This window comes from Salmo salar, chromosome ssa21 (assembly GCF_905237065.1).
Source record: "Salmo salar chromosome ssa21, Ssal_v3.1, whole genome shotgun sequence".
Taxonomy (NCBI): Eukaryota; Metazoa; Chordata; class Actinopteri; order Salmoniformes; family Salmonidae; genus Salmo; species Salmo salar.
Window position 1 is genome coordinate 29,078,010 of NC_059462.1, and position 14,242 is coordinate 29,092,251.

Here is a 14,242-nt window from a genome sequence, read left to right on the forward strand (position 1 = left end):
TGTTGTTTCAGGCTTCACATTTGGAGAGAGTTTGGCATTTATATGCCAGCTGAATTGAATTAATAGCCAGTAAACAATGTGCTTTAGACGTGAGTAAAAAAACGTTCAAACCCGTCTGACACACATGCTGCTGTTTAGCCCTTAATTTGCCACCTGTAGCATGTAAACATTTTATATTTTAAGTAGCAATTGTGCAACAATATTGCATTTTAAAAGCCTGTTAATTAAATGAAGTGTTCTTTAATATAGACCACACTGATAATTCAATAAAAACTTGCTAAAGAGTCAAAATGTCCCTCTGTCAACCCTGTGTCACTTCTAGGAAGATTTTAACCCACTTAACCCTAAGATTTCTCCAAATTTCACCATCATTGTAAAGCCCTAGTTGTTTTGTTGCTTTGACACAGCCATTTCTGAAGATTATTATTTATTTCATGTGATTAGTGTTTAATTTTCATCTGTACATCAATTTAAGGTCAACCTTGTTACGTGAACTTAACTCACGTTTGAATATGTTGAAACTATTATTTTTTAAATATTTTTTTCAAAATACATTTTTAACAACTAATAGTAAACTTTAGTGCAGAAGCAGGTGAGTTGGTTTTACTCTTTTTGGCCATTTGCTGGTGTTTTGTGGTAGAAAACTGGGCACGTCAAGCATAACACGTCAACCCAGTTACCCATAGATAGGCAGGCTAGAAAAGTTTGAACATTTTCACTTTATTTTAAGTTTGCATTCAATTTCCCCTTGTTGCACATAACAAGCTTTCATTCCCCCTGTAACAAGGGGATTTATGGCTGATTTAAGATTAAATCCTCAACCCCGTTATGGTCAACCCTGTTATGGTCAACTTTGTTACTTTATTTGGCACATAACAGGGACTTGCTATTATCTTTTTTTTTTTTTCTTGAGATGGAAAAACGTGTTTTTTATTAAGTTGAACATATACTCTTATGACAGCTTGTTAAAATTGAAACCAAACATTGATTTTTTTGTTGTTGACAAAGTTACACTTCTCAAAAGGCACCAAATTGGTGGATCGACCGTACTACCGCCACCTCAAGGTGGGTCTGAAATAACTACTGAGTCCTCATAGGAGGAACTTCTGAGTTGAAACCATATTAATGCATCGGTGAAAAACATCCATCCAGACTCAGATCTGGAAAAATAAGCATCAAGGCATATTGCTTAATATTGTGGACTTAAAGGGGTTGGATTTCTCAATCGTAAAGCTCAATACTTTGAAAGAGCCAGAATAATCAGACTAATTAAAGAATGAGATGGATTAGACTACTACTTCTATTGATGCCAGTGAACTTTTCATTGCCCTATGCATGCAGTCGACAGGGAGTTTCCTCACATTGTGATTGGATTTGAACCAGCTAGGCCATGCCATGCCATGCCATTCCATGACATCGTTAGTAGAGTAAGATATATCTTGGCAGAGTAACCTAACTATAACCACTTTGGGGCAGAGAAGGAGAGCATCATGGTTGGATAGAGGGCTGGATAGAAGGCTGGAAACTGAAGTGAAGGAAAACATATCACAGCCCTCTCCCTGGGGAAAACAAACTAATGAAACAGGGACTTTTATGAGGACAACCAGTGACCAGTACCCCTGATGTTGACTAAGATGGGGCCTCAGTACTGCTTATGAGGTAGTAAAATATGTTTACAGTAAAGGTAAGGAATGTGGAGGCGTATGAGTAACAGTAATATGTTTCACACCCCTGTAAGAATGTGGCTGGGGATCTGAGACTATGACTAGGGCTGTGAGACTGTTGCTGGGCCTCTGAGCCTGGGACTGGGGCTGTGAGACTGTGGCTGTGAGTCTGGGGCTGTGAGAGTGGGACTGAGACTGTGAGACTGTTGCTGGGCCTCTGAGCCTGGGACTGGGGCTGTGAGACTGTTGCTGGGCCTCTGAGCCTGGGACTGGGGCTGTGAGGCTTGGGCTGTGAGTCTGGGGCTGTGAGTCTGGGGCTGTGAGGGCTGGAGCTGTGAGGCTGTTGCTTGGCTGTGGCTGTAAGGCTGGGGCTGGAGCTGTGAGTCTTTGGCTGGGGCTGTGAGGCTGTGTCAGGTGTGTCATCTGTGTTGTGAAATTAAATCTGATGAAGGCCATCGCTAGAGCTATCTCACGTCTAACACTTCGCTTCTTCTTCTTATTCTGAGAGAGAGAGAGAGAGAGAGAGAGAGAGAGAGAGAGAGAGAGAGAGAGAAAGAGAAAGAGAGACAGAGAGAGACAGAGAGAGGGAACTCTCCAGTGAGTGTTAGCTGACAAAAACATCCCAAGCCTGAAATTACAGAATAATTATTCCTAAAATTGCATCCCAAATGGCACCCTATTCCCTAGTGCACTACTTTTGACCAGAGCCTTATCAAAAGTAGGTTAGGGACGTAGCCCTCAAGCAGGTGGACAGATGTGAATTAAAGAAAATCAACAGAACTACCAGCAAGTGTTTCACAGTTTTCAACAGAAAGGGAGGGGGAGAGAAAAGCATAATTTCTCTAAATACAAAATTGTTCCTAAGGTTCAGAGATAATGATGTGCTTAGCCCTGCCCTCTGTTTTATTTAAACTGCAGATAATCAGTTAGGACTTCTAAACAAAATAAATTAGTTATTGTAACTTTTGCAATTCTTCATATGGCATCCCAGTAAACACACACTTACTCATGTAGCCCTTTCCTACAGTCAAATTATTTAGTGGCCTCATGGGTGGAACATTATTCATATTTTTCATAATTTCATAATTAATAAACATGATTCTTTTTTAAACGTAAAAAATCTGGTGTTTCTATGTCAAATGGTTTTGTTATATTTCAGTCTTCTGTGATGTATATAAAGTGTAATATTGGGATGCAAACTAAAAATGTAATACATTTCAACTCTGTATCTGACATGGTACAGGTGTCTTCTTTTCTTTAAGCCCATAAACATGTGTGTGAGGTGTATACTTTTGTCTCAAAGTAGATTTGTTTAAGACTACCAAAAAACACTCTGTGTGATCCTGATTTAGCCCACTGCAGTAAAAGGTTAAACCCTTTTGCTCTTTGGGGAGCATAGGTCATTCACATAATTCCTAAACACAACCACTACACAATGGTATCTCAATTTTGACTCCAAGTTGTGACCATATGTCGCCCTGTTACACTACAGGTTATGTTACTTTCTCGATTCATCGTCCTGATGCTTTTGTTGTAAATACATGTAAATACGGCGCCTTAAAAAAAGCCTTTAACCTGGGCATTTCACTGTGAATCTTCTCTGCCTTCTCACTAAAAAAACACCACTGCCGAGAGCACCATTTCATAATGTCACCTCATGGAAAGTCAAGAATATTCACCCTCTTAACCTCAGAGAAACAACCTGTATTATATAGAGCAGACAGGTAGATTTGTATCCATTCAACCCACCCTGGACTCTTTACAAATAGTCTTTACTGTACCCCTGTAGTAGGACACTACTTCACCACCTCTAAAGCTCTAAATAGGGCGTCTGAGAGAATGATGTTTAGATGGAGTCATGAGGAAAGACAGACATGTAAAACAAACACAGTGTAAATGTTTATTGGCCCCAACCTTGCTCAGGGCCTGTGTGTGTGTGTGCGTGCGTGCGTGAGTGCACGCGCGCGTGTGTGTGTGTGTGTGTGTGTGTCAATGGAGAGGCTGTCATATCCTTAAGCTTTACAGCTCTCTTAGAGGCTCTTACTCAAGGCTCCCATTCACCATGACAACCACTTACTCTAACTCAAGTCAATGTGAGAATAACATATTACCTTTCTTGTCCCCCGGTGCATACCATGCTACCACAGCCCACCATCAACTCTACAGCGGTAACGAAACCCGCAGCCCAAACCCATAAATGTCGGATTGGTGTTTGCTCTCATCGGCATGTGTCCCACTGGACACATACTGGTTGAAACGTTATTTCCACTTAATTGAAATAAGTTACTTTGAACCATTGTGGAATAGACTTTGAATAGACTCTGTGCCCAGTGAGATGTGACTGAGCCTGAAGTGGGTCAGAGCCACAGAAAACACTGCTGGAACTTCTAAGGATACATTTTTCACATTCTTATAAATCATAATAACTTGGAGATTGGACTACGGATGAACTCTCTTCAAATCTTTTAAACCTTTGACCACAGCAGGGCACAGAGTCAAAATGCTTTAGACAAGAGTGTGTGTGCGCGCATATGCATGTGTGTATGTGAGAGTGAAAGAGAGAGAGAGAGAGAGAGAGAGGCAGTAGCCTATAGATGTGGTATTGGTCTCTCCCACAGTCCCCACAGTCCTTTATGATACCATTAACCTTGGTCTTGTCTGGCTCTGTCTCCTGTTCTCAGGGGACAGCTCTCTCACACACTGCTGAGATGGTCCCCCACAACCTCGGGAATGAGGCCAACTAACACAGCTCATCTCTACCTTTCAACTTCAGTCAAATCTACTAAGTCTTACAGCCAACTAGGGAATGATATGAGCTGTGTGGGCAATATTAATTAATCTTTCACCATAGAAAAATATGGGAACAATTATTTGATAGGTAACTTCAGTATGAGTTGTCCGCCATCCAGTGGCAACCTTTGGAAAAGCGACGTTCGATGCATTTGTACTTTTATTTTGAAAACAGCTTTAAACGCGGAAGTAGCAAACTAACACGTTCGAGTACTTCATGAACTGCTTACTTGCATAGCCAGGTGACAGCAGGGCAGATAGCACCCACATGTCTTACAGCGCAAAGATGCTGGAACTAGTTAATTTGCCTAGTTAAATAAAAAAATAAATATATATTTTTTTTTAATACAGCGCAAAAAAAATAGGCCCGTCCATCCTCAGCAGTGACCTAGCATGCATGGGCACTGAATGTTTTCGAATGACGGAGTCGGGGCTGACTTCCTGCACCTCGACGTTATGGACGGGTGAGCAAAACCACACCAGATGATTCATAGGCTACAACGCTAGCTAGGGAGTGCATTGATTTCCGCCAGTCCTAGTTAGCTAGCATAGCTTCAGTTTCTTTAGCAATCATGTCAAGCAGTTTAGCTAGTTGTAACACTGAATGCATGTATATTTTAGCAAAGCCAGTCCAGGTTGCATAACATTCTGCAACTCTGTTTACATCCTCAATTTTTCTTTAGCTACTTATATTTTGTCAGCTTAAGTTTTATTCAGCACTAATATAGCACTGATTTGCATTTCAACTTATCTTATTATTCTGAGAGAGAGAGACAGAGAGAGGGAACTCTCCAGTGAGTGTTAGCTGACAAAAACATCCCAAGCCTGAAATTACAGAATAATTATTCCTAAAATTGTGTCCCAAATGGCACCCTATTCCCTAGTGCACTACTTTTGACCAGAGCCTTATCAAAAGTAGGTTAGGGACGTAGCCCTCAAGCAGGTGGACAGATGTGAATTAAAGAAAATCAACAGAACTACCAGCAAGTGTTTCACAGTTTTCAACAGAAAGGGAGGGGGAGAGAAAAGCATAATTTCTCTAAATACAAAATTGTTCCTAAGGTTCAGAGATAATGATGTGCTTAGCCCTGCCCTCTGTTTTATTTAAACTGCAGATAATCAGTTAGGACTTCTAAACAAAATAAATTAGTTATTGTAACTTTTGCAATTCTTCATATGGCATCCCAGTAAACACACACTTACTCATGTAGCCCTTTCCTACAGTCAAATTATTTAGTGGCCTCATGGGTGGAACATTATTCATATTTTTCATAATTTCATAATTAATAAACATGATTCTTTTTTAAACGTAAAAAATCAGGTGTTTCTATGTCAAAAAATGTTGTTATATTTCAGTCTTCTGTGATGTATATAAAGTGTAATATTGGGATGCAAACTCAAAATGTAATACATTTCAACTCTATATCTGACATGGTACAGGTGTCTTCTTTTCTTTAAGCCCATAACCATGTGTGTGAGGTGTATACTTTTGTCTCAAAGTAGATTTGTTTAAGACTACCAAAAAACACTCTGTGTGATCCTGATTTAGCCCACTGCAGTAAAAGGTTAAACCCTTTTGCTCTTTGGGGAGCATAGGTCATTCACATAATTCCTAAACACAACCACTACACAATGGTATCTCAATTTTGACTCCAAGTTGTGACCATATGTCGCCCTGTTACACTACAGGTTATGTTACTTTCTCGATTCGTCGTCCTGATGCTTTTGTTGTAAATACATGTAAATACGGCGCCTTAAAAAAAGCCTTTAACCTGGGCATTTCACTGTGAATCTTCTCTGCCTTCTCACTAAAAAAAACACCACTGCCGAGAGCACCATTTCATAATGTCACCTCATGGAAAGTCAAGAATATTAACCCTCTTAACCTCAGAGAAACAAGGTTAAGTGACTGGATTAGAATAAATCACATGAGGCTAATGATTGTATGTTGTTTCCCTGAAGTCATTTTGTACCCAACATCATGTTCGGTCATCCCATGGTGGAGTGCCTGAGGAACTGTGTGGGGCCAGACCCTTTTTTGGTGAGTAACACAACCGCGCACTCTATGGTTATGCTATATCGCCTTGTAATAGGACAACAAAACATTGAGGAGTCCATATTATCACAGACACTGGTTCCCCCATGCTATTTCAGTCTACATAGTATCATAGATTGATCAACTTAACGTAGCAGCCATCTCAAAAGTGTGTGTGTGTTTTCTTCCAGACATGCACGTGATGGTATCAGGCCAGAGCAGTGGGTGAAACCCATGGCAGCAGCAGGAGCCAATCAGTGCACGTTCCACCAGGAGGCCACCACCAATGCTGGAAACCTCATCAAGGAGATCAGAGAGAGCGGCATGAAGGTGAAGCAGTGTTGACTATAGAGGGAGACGAGAGGTCCAGATATGGGAGAGACATTAATGGTCAGAGAGAATGGACGTAAAGCGTAATTCACACACAAGTCAGAGAAACTTCACAACTATGTGTCTTCTACTAGTTTTACTATGTGTCTTCTTCACCCATGTGTGTGTGTTTTTGGCTTTACTATCATAGTGGGGACATTTGCCATTCCCTACAAGGAAAAATGCTTTTTTAGTCTTAGGTTTAGGGTTACAATTAGGGTTAGCGATCTGTTAAGGGTTAGGTTAGGGAAAATAGGATTTTGGACGGGAATCAGTTGTTTGATGCACACAAGGATTGTAAAACAAACGTGTGTGTGTGTATCTTATAGGTGGGCCATAAAGCCTGGGACTACAGTAGAGGAGTTGGCACCGTGGGCTGGACAGATCAACATGGCTCTGGTCATGACTGTGGAGCCTGGCTTTGGAGGCCAGAAGTTCATGGAGGACATGATGCCCAAGGTAGTATGTTTTTGTGTGTGTATAAGTGTTAACTTGCTTAACTTTGTGTGTCTCCAGAGAAAGCACATCCCTGATAAGCAGCATGAAAAAGCTTATTTGTCCTCATCTGTAATCTGATTTATACACAAGGTCTCTTGAATGCAGAGGTTTGTTACAATGTCATCAGTGGACATTGTGTCATCTGAGTATGAATGAGACATTTCAGAATGATATCTGCTTGTGGTGACTTGTAAGTCTGTAGTTTAACAAGGAAGTAAGGTACGGTTGAAGTTTGCAAGGGGGCTTTCTAAACAGAAATAGAGCAGTGTATTGATCTACGAGACTTATAGGATGCAATGATATGTACTGAACCTGCCTCCCGTAATAAAGCGAAGTGCGCCGTTGTAAACTGCATCTAATGGTTTCAGTGTAGAGGCAGCTGCTTTCATATAAATGGTGTCACTGTAGTCTAGCACTGGCAGGAAAGTTGACTGAAGGATCTGCTTTCTGCTGTTTAGGGAGAGGCATGATCTATTTATTCTCAACTTCCTAACTAACTCATCCATATGCTTTTTAAAATAACTTTTTGTCAATCCAGATGCCAAAGATATTTATACACGGGGACACGGTTAATGTGGGCATCATCCAATATGCATAAATCATCAGATACAGTTTTAAGTGAATTGGAAAACTATGTACTTGGTTTTACCTGCATTAAGTACTAATTTTCAGTTCAACAAAGGCTTTCTGCAAAGCGACAAAGGCAGATTGCAGCTCTGAAAAAGCCTAGTCAAGTAAAAAGTACAGAACCTAAAATCAACCAATTACATGATGCTTGATCCAGGCCAATTTGACAACTGTAGAATTAGTAAAGAAGAGTTGAGTGTCAATGAATAGAGCAGCACAGTGTTTCTTCCTATCCAAACTATTTCCCATATTTAATACCAGTGATGCTGCCGAGATGGTGCTATGGCCTGGTCTGAAGCCCAACTGATGCACATTTAAAATAGATTTAGAAGTTAAAAAAGATCTTAACTTAGCAGACCTTCCAGAACTTGGGGATAGCCCCAATCGTCAAGTTAAAAATATGTCAATGATTCCGCAATAAGGGGAGCAGAAAGCTGCAGCAAGAAGAGGTGAATATAACCAGCCCCAGTGGATTTATTTTCATCAGTCTTGAGCATGTACGTCGGTGTGTGGCATATTTGGGACATGTCATTAACACGTCTGTTTCTGTTTGTGGCCAGGTGAGCTGGCTGAGGAGTCAGTTTCCCTCTCTGGACATTATGGACGGAGGAGTGGGTCCTTCTGCCATCCATAAGTGTGCTGAGGTGAGTACATGCCTCTTTGGGCCCTAGTGTTTACCTGTGTTGTCTCTGCCTGTGTTGTCTCTGCCTGTGTCAGTCCATGTGGGTTGACTGAGTGTGTTTCTCTGCCTGTGTCAGTCCATGTGGGTTGACTGAGTGTGTTTCTCTGCCTGTGTGTCTCTGGTAGGCGGGTGCTAACATGATCGTGTCGGGCTGTGGTAAGCAGTGACGACCCTTGCTCTGTCATCGCACCGCCGTCTCGGAAGCCATCCAGAAACGCTCGCTGGACCGCTGACACGAGAGAGAGAGCGGTACAGGACGACTGAACAAGATGTGATATTTTGAATAATTTTTTTTGGGGGGGACAGGCTAGTATTTTGTCACTGCCCTGTTTTAAAATGCCAGTTACTATCTCCCTTGTCACATGATACAGAGGATTCCTCGCCTCTTCTTGCTCTGCTCGGTTTGTTTGAAAAGTAGTTCACTAACCAGACACTAGAGGGCAAGCTTACTCAAACTATTCATCCCTATAGGTTTGTATACCCGGGACTGTCATTCTTTTTTTTTATATCCCCGTTTCCTGTACTGTCTTGTTTAGACTCATGACTAATTACTTATTGATAATAAGTCATGAATATGATTGATAATATTGAATTATATATGACTGACTACCATATGTGGCATAGGAGATTATTAGTGATCTAGCAGTTATATCTGAATTTAATATGGGATATAAAGTTAGTACCTGTAGAGGGATTTATTTAATCAAAACTAATAGTAACATTACCGGATAGGTAAAAACACAACAGCAACCTCTCTTTGCACTAATAGGAACCATGTTTCTATTTAACACCATTTAGCTACCTGTGTTTATTGAATAGTGTTCAAAGCCCTTCTAGCTCAGGCGGCCATTTTGTCTGAGATAGGGGACATCTCTACATTTCATATCTCGACGCCTGCCAGAACAAACCTCTTGTCAATGAGAATCACACACAACAAACTTTTAGCTGCAAGCCGCTCATTCTCAATAATGCAACAAATGTCTGGAAGATAATTCGCATTCTCCTGCAATATTAACGTCAGAAATCTGTATTTCCGTTTGTCACATATCGCACAAGACAGAGGTTCATAGGAGACTGACTCCAGATCTGTTGGAAAAGCTGTTTATGGAAACGCTAATACCGTGGTCGCTATTGAGATGTGTGCGTATTTGGGATGTAGGGACATGTAAGAGGGTCTCCTGCTCTGTCTATTGACAAGGTTTTCCTACAGCTGGATCTGTGCCGTGTCTCAGACTGCACCATCGTTCCAAGACATGATATAGTATCTGTGGGGAATGCTGTGAGTCATACTTGTTCACTCTCTACATGCATGTATAAGACACACTGCACATTTCTGTTAGATATGAAGCGTATCATCTTTAAGAGATGAAAACAGGGAAGTTCGTCGACGCACTATAACTTCCCCATTCTATAAATTCCTCATTCTTCAATGGAATCATAGATTCAAGGAGGAAACTCTTGACAGAAGCAGACATTTTTAACCAAACACACTAACAAATAGGCCCAATTACAACAACGCATGCTTCCACATAGGCCATCTGTACTGTACACATATCCAATGCTACTCAAGGGAATGGAAAAGTTGTTCCAGCGGTGCCAGAGCGACCGTATCCAGATGCTGAGAAAGAGAAAGGGCAAGATTATGTAGCGTTGGTTGGAACTCCCTTTTCATGTCCTCTCCTCCACACTGTATCACGTGTGTGAGGTTGAGATGCCTAGTGTATATATGTCACTATGTCCGCAGGCACTTACAGGAGATAACTTTGATTGCTGTGTACACACACACACTCGGTGTAATTATAACCCCAGTAACACACACACACCAAACATGAGTCATGCTTGCAGCCATCATGTGGCGTTTTTGAGCCGGTCTTCAGCGATCTGCTGACTGAGTGTGGCTGGATTGCTGTCTGGTGAGAAGGCTGGTACAGAGCAGTACACAGAGGACACAACCCCAGGGGCCTGCAGAGGGCCCCTACTGAGCAGGGTTTAGTAGTCAGAGCCTACATCAGTAATTGGAACACACTACCACTGGAAGATCAACCAGAACCCAGCTCTTCTCAGAAACACCATCTACTGGGCTTTGATTGGGAAGAAATGTGACATCCAAGGCTTTGAATTCCAATGTGAATAAGATTTATTCATCTTCATGATCATGTAAATCAAAACGTATTGATATTTAGACTTGAGATGTAACATTTCTCATTCATCATGCAGTCACATTGAATGGATTATTCAAATCCATCCGTCCAAAGCTAGGCTACTGTATAATGAATCTTTCTGTAAGAGAACATGGTATGTGGCGTGCACTCCTTTATTATGTCCCCCTTTCATCTTCCCTTTTTATTCTCCCTCTCGCTTTCTTCTTTCCTACTACTCTTTCTCTCTGGTGGCAAGCAGCGATGTCATTGCTCTACCAGTCCTCCTCTCCCCGTCGTCCTCGGCACTAAAAGCACATTACCTCACTCGTCACATTGCATGTTCCAGCTCATTCATAATTACCCACGATCCCACAGGAGACAGGAAGCGTGGGGCTGATTAGCTCACTGTTGTCACAGCCTTTACATAATCCATAAAGTCCTTCTCTGAGTGTGCTAGCTGTCTAATTCAGGGTTTCCCAAACTCGGGTCCCCAAGGGGTGCGTTTTGATATTTGCTGTAGCACTACACTACGGATTCAAATAATCAACTAGTCATCAAGCTTTGATCATTTGAATCAGCTGTGTAGTGTTAGGGCAAAAACCAAAACGTGCACCCCTTGGTGTCCAGAGGACCAAGTTTGGGAAACACTGGTCTAATTAATGATTTAAAAAAAAAACTTGAATCGCTTAGAATAACATTACAAACGATCTCTTTCCTTTGCCCCGGGCGGAGTGTGCAGGGATTCATGGAAGGCCGTGGCGGTGATTGTGATTCACAGAGGACGGGAGGCGCAGTGACACGGGGGGGCCATTTGTCATGGTTGCTCCATAGTTCCCCTCTGTTTTCAGTTGTTTTAGGAGAGGGCCTACAGGGTAGGCACACTGTAGCAGTGATATGATGAGCCCACAAGTTGTGTGAGGGACCATATTCCATAGTTCCAGGACAGTGCTGAAGTAGCTGCTTTGGCAATGGCCTTGACTTGGTGAGACGTTAATCAGAGCTATTCAAGGCATACATGTGGAGTAATATTATGTTCTCCTTAGGCACTGATCGGTCAGTTTCACCCCCACCCTCCTCAACAGGTAAGGATAGGATTCATAGGAGGGTAAGCTTATCCTAGATCTGTGCGTGTCAAAGGGTAACTTCCACCCGGAGCCATTGAGGTTTTCTCATAGACAATAAAAGGGACTGCGGTGTTGAATGAGTGCACTGTGTTGTCCCAGGGGAGCTGCCTTAGTAACGACCCCATCACAGGCAGAGACCCAACAGAAGCACACAGGATTTTAGTTTTGATCTATTATATATGGGCCAAGACTTACTATCTTTGCGAGTGTGTGTGTGTGTGTGTTCATGTTTTCTAATTCATAATGGATGAGATCGCAGCATTGCTGTTTTTGCCACGCGCAGAGCTGTGAGAAGAGCTCACATCAGGAAGTGTGTGGGTGTTTAGTTTGTTTGCCCTGACGCCGGCCACGTCACTTGCTGCTCTTCACAGGAAATAGTCTTTGTGCAATGGACTTTATTTGTATACAGCTATTGATCCCCAGCCTCCTGGCAGAGAGAGTTTACACAGAGCTACACTCAGGAGACCAGCTGATACAGCGGATAAATCAATAGATTTACCTCCGTCTCCAAGCCTCAGCCCACACAACCTGAACAGTGTATTAGGACATGGGTCAGAGCACTTAGTGGGAACTCTCTCACACGCACAAGCAGAACAGAATCAGAACAGTGCATTAGAAGAGTAGACATGTAACAGAACGCTGTGCAATACAATCTGACAACGGAGTAGAATATCTCACCACGTCTTATGTAAAGGCAATACAACCTCAGGCACTGTGGCTGTTAAACACAAAAGCTCCAGGCATGATCATCGGTCACATTATGATGACTCCACTAATACCTGATGTCGCCTATGGGACATTCATTTCTGTAGATTCCTGTTAACGTTCTTGTACATATTTGATCATATTTATGAGCGCTTCAGGGCCCCTACCTATCTGAAGTGTAACCTAGGGAGATGTCCTGTCTCTCCTTCTGTATTCTCTCCTCTCTCTCACTGGTCATAAATCATCATCTACTAGCCTGCCTGCTGCTTCTCTGCTCTGGATCGTTAAGTGCTGTCTGCCCATGATTGCCCTATGGTGTCTATGCCCTCTGTGAGAATGTATTTGCCTATTTGATTATTTACTCTTATCGAAAAACGCACTTGCCATGTCTTGTGTGTTTGGGAGGAAGAGAGAGAATGTGTTTGAGGGAATGAGTGAGAGTCAGAATAGAGGGAGAGCGAGAAATACAGAGAAATGTCCTCTAATGAGCATTATTTATTTGTCCTCCAGAGTTGTGACAGAGCACATTTGACAACAGCATCAACAATGTCATCAGTGATGCCGCCATCAATGGCACACCATCAGTGTTGTGTTGTGCTGTGTGACAGATAGGAGAGAGAGTTTCCCATAGAGCCAGCCCTACAGGGGGACCCGGGTACCACTGAGCCAACGTTATGATCCACTAATAGTGCATGCATCACGCTGACACACAGGAATATCATTTTTGCTGCACCAAATGCCATTTTTCCTCTGTCACTGTGAGTTATGGTTAAGTTGATTTGGTCTGACCCCCACTGGTCATGGTGTGTGTGGGGAAATGGGAAACTTTGAGTGTGTGTTTGGAATGTTAAGGATTTGTTAATGGCGTAGTCTGAGCAACAGTCGGCATACTGTGTGTGTGTCAGGATGAGTTATGAATGGTGTGATGTTATTTGCTGAGGCCGTCAGAAAGAGGCAGGTTAGCCAAAGGGAGACCTGTGAGCACCATTTATCCCTGTGACAGGCTGACACACACATGATGCCCCTGGCAATATGGGTGGAAAGGCAGAAACGGACTCCACATTTTGTCACAAGGGCAACATCCTACAATCACTCAGTGCCCCTGCATCATGGCTATTAACCTTCACTACAGAGCTGAAGAAACTAACAGTGCAATGGAAGGAAGGTAGTAACTTGAAGAGAATAATTCCTTTGTACTAAAGAAATAGTCTGTCTGGTGGCATGGTTGACTGACTGTCTGAAAGTGGGGGTGTAAAAGCTTGGCGGGGGGGATTATACTGTTTCTTAACGGGGAATCCATATTTATGAACAGAACACCTTTTTTTCTTAGGTATCGATTGACAGGTCTGAAACCCTACCAAATCTGTGATTCTCACAAATATCCTGGGCTAAATTGTTGGCTTTTTTTCTTACTGAAGTAATATGGAAAGCATATTCATCACAATGGTAGCAATTAAAGGGAACAGTTTGGAGATTATGAGAAAATGATTAGACTAAAGTTGAGGACAACACCTGATACAAGACAGAATCCAAAAAATTACACTGGTGGTTTTATGTACATTTACTGTACTTTTCGCCGCATTTAACAAAATCTGAAAATACTCGAC

At 42.1% G+C, this 14,242-nt stretch overlaps 1 pseudogene; it reads left to right on the top strand.

The window, feature by feature from the left end:
• The first annotated feature begins 1,634 nt into the window (after positions 1 to 1,634).
• On the top strand, positions 1,635 to 10,956 carry LOC106582040 (ribulose-phosphate 3-epimerase-like; annotated as a pseudogene).
• The last annotated feature ends 3,286 nt before the right edge of the window (positions 10,957 to 14,242 follow it).